The sequence below is a fragment of the Trachemys scripta genome, chromosome 3, assembly GCF_013100865.1.
Source record: "Trachemys scripta elegans isolate TJP31775 chromosome 3, CAS_Tse_1.0, whole genome shotgun sequence".
In the NCBI taxonomy this organism is placed as follows: Eukaryota; Metazoa; Chordata; order Testudines; family Emydidae; genus Trachemys; species Trachemys scripta.
The window spans coordinates 125,867,774-125,871,445 of record NC_048300.1 but is presented as its reverse complement, the minus strand read 5'-3'; positions in this window follow the sequence as shown (position 1 = coordinate 125,871,445).

Below are 3,672 nucleotides of genomic sequence, written 5' to 3'. Positions count from 1 at the left end.
TTTGGGGGTTTTTCCCACCCACTAAAATTCGCAGCATTCTTCATATATTTGTTTAGTGTTTCCATCTTCTCTATTTCCTCTGACTCTTACCTAAAGGTTAAGTCCAATAATTTCTTTCTTAACGCTACAGCATTTTACCAGCAGCTATCTGTGTTACACACAAAGGGGTTGTAATAAAGGCACCATATATAATGCCTGGACTTGGATTGAGTCCTACACCCATCTGAACCCACTTGCTGGCTTTTATAATCACCTGACCTTAGCTGATCAGGCACAGGTGAGGCAGGACCCAATTCCCCTTATAAGAAAACCCCCTCAGTGACAGAGGTTAGTAGAGGGTTGGGAATAAAAGACGTGTTTTAGTTGTCACTTATGATGGAAAGGCTTTCTCAAAGAGAAAGGCTTTGCAGCATTTTCTAAAGATGGTCAGACTCTGAATTCACCTAATCTCCTCTGGAAATGCATTCCATAGTATCAGAGAATGGCTTTGTCCCTAGCTCTCACATGCTTTGTTGTGTGTGATCTGCATTGTCCTAGAAGAGCATAGTTGTCTTGGTTCGTTTATTGAAATCTGGTCTTTGATGTAGCTGGGGCTTGATCCATTAATTGCTTTGGAAGTCAATGGAATAATGACCACTATGCCAGCTGAGGATCTGCCCCTAAACATCTGGGGCTCTCAGCCTCATAAAAATGGTTGTTCCATGTCAAATTTCCTTCCTGTTTTTGTCCAAGTTTAAAATAAGGCAGAAGAGTGGATATGCTTGCAGTCCTTCCCTGGCATGGTAGAGATCTTGTGACAAAAATGACTTGGATGACCACAATTACTTATTTTATGTTTGTTAGTGCCTGCAAGTTGTATCTGCCAACTAATTAGCAAGTAACTATGGGAGGAAGGTGGTTAGAAGAGTCATTCTCACGACCTTCTAATCACCTTCCTCCCATATTTACTTGCTAATTCGTACATACGGAAGGAGAGTGTAGATGCTCAGCTCTATCTGTTGAGAAAAGCCTCCTCGCTTCCCTTGGGTATCCAAGGGCAGACCTAGCTGAAGATGGACGGAGGCACTATTATCTGATTTAGTTCATGGAGGCATGGGAAATAGTTCTATTAGCATTACACAATATTTGGAGGAGGTTGGTAGGCCCTTGTTGAGGTGGAAGGACAATACAGTCTCACCTCTTTTAAAAACAGAGAGTTTGATTTGCTCCCACAGACACAAGGGTACAATCTAGTTCCCCCGCCCCCATAATAACAGAGCAAGGGAGAGCAGGTAGTAGTAGTGCTCCTGCTGGGAGAGAGAGTCTTCAGACTCTGACTAGGGCTCTGTAGGAGGCAATTAAGGCAACTTGGTGGATGTGCTCATTCAGTAATGAGATGTTGACTCTCACTTCCAATCAGCCAATGATGGTAGCCTCCATCGACCACTTGTTAAATTTTCAGACAAGGACCTTTGTGCTTTTTCCCATGCTTGGGAGGAGCTCCATTAATAAAACTCGTGCATTTTCTTCCTTCAAATCCCTCATTAAAAAAACTCCTTCTCCATTATGCCTACAAAAAAATTGATCATGGCTATTCTGCTGGTGTGCAGAGATCTCAGCCTACCATACTGACCAAGATTGTCTCATTGTTCCTTTCCCCATCTGCCTGTGTCCATCTGTTTTCTTTTGTCTTATACTTAGATTGTAAGCTTTTTAGTCTTTTTGTCCAGTGTTTCGTACAGGACCTAGCACAATGAGGATCTGGTCCATGACTGGGCACTGTGGTAATACAAGCATAACAAATAATAATAATAATACTCAGTGTATCTTCCAGGTGTCCTATCTCACCCATTCTCTGCCAGTTCTGCTCACTTTGTGGACTGTGCCTGCAGGCTCTAGGCCTCCTAGAGAAACAAGGTTTGTGGAAGATTTGTGTGGCTACAGCCTGGGTCTCACCAGAAGAACTCAAAGAGCGAATAAGGGCAAATGGACCTGAATTGGAGAATGGACAGCTCAGACCACAAATGGATGTCTCTTCTGTCTTCAACAGACTGTGTCTTGATCCTGGAGATAATGAGGGGATAAATCTTTTATCTCCTCCTTTCTTCATTTTTTTTTTCCTTTGGTCATTTTCTACTTCACAGTTTAATGACTATTTAGTTAAACAAAGAAGGGGGGAGAGAGAGGTCTCTTTTCGCTAGACTGCTAGCAGTGTTTAAATATCTCTTATTTAGATGTTCCCAGTTCTCACATAGTACAAAAGGATGGCTCTGCAGAATTCTATGAGACTTGCCTCCTCTTATTAAGATCCAGTTCATGGTTGAATGGCAAATGGATTTAAGTCAAATTAGATATAAGGGACTGGAAAGGGTTATGATGAAGGGTAGGAAGTGTTTATTTGTCTAATAAGGATTTATGCAAAGCTCATCACTGTGGTATCTGACTATTTCATTTCCATTTCATTGCCTTTGAGAAAACCCACTATAAATGGTTAATGGGAACATATGACATGCACTCAGGCTGAAGCATGCAAATCCCAATATTTCTCATTTAGAGTGGAGAAAGTGTATTCAGAGGGTGGACTCTCCTCCATTCCTTCTGGACTTGTCCCCAAATTGTTGACTATTGTTTGTTTATTGGAATTGTACTAGATGCTAGTGAACTTTGCAAAGGATTCCTTGTTCTAATCCAGAGATTGGCAACCTTTGGCACGCGGCCCCTGGCGGCCGGGCCGGTTTGTTTACCTGCCGTGTCTGCAGGTTCCGCCAATCACAGCTCCCACTGGCTGCGGGAAGCGGCACAGGCCGAGGGATGTGCTGGCCGCCACTTCCCACAGCCCCCATTGGCCTGGAGCAGCAAACCGCAGCCAGTGGGAGCCGCGATCAGCCAAACCTGCGGACGCGGCAGGTAAACAAACTGGCCCAGCCCACCAGGGTGCTTACCCTGGCGGGCCGCGGGCCAAAGGTTGCGGACCCCTCTAAATTCTTTTGTCAGCTGAGCACACCTTCATTCTGAGGAGATAAAGTGGCAGGGCCCACTGCCGAGGGGTGTTCCCTTCTTCTGCAGGCCATCTTTTCTTCTCAGCCTTCTAGTCTGGCTAGGATCCCAGAGTTTATTCTCCCCTCACCCCCAGGCTTCCTTCTCACTTCCCTTCTATTCCCCGACAGAGTCTGTAGTCACTCTCTCCCTGCAGCCTCTTTCTGCTACAAACTTCCTCTCCCCATAATAATCAGTCTGCTCCTGCCCAGCTGGGCTTCATGATCAGTTAAGCTTGACTCCCTTTCCAGGTGCAGCATGGTAACTTAATTGGCCTCTCAGGCCCACATTAGTGCATTGGGTACACACCTCATCATGGGTAATAAGTGAAAAGTAGCATTAGTAATTGGTTAGTGTGTAGCTGGGGGACTACATCTCTCTTCTGGCTGGCACCCTGTAACAACAATCAACATAATAAATAGAAGAGCTTTAGAGGTGGTCAGAGAGATAATTTAGTCATCCTTGCCCTTTTGAACTGTACTCATGCATGCCTCCACCCCGGGCTGTGGCATGGGGGACAAAGCTTCTCTAGGGGCCACACGGTGGGGGGGTGGGGGCAGAAAGGAGCAAGAGGGGTTGCAGTGCTGCAGTGGGGAGAATGGGGGCAGGCCCCAGGGAAGGGGCAGAGAGGGGTGAGGCTGTGGGCAAGACTGCAGG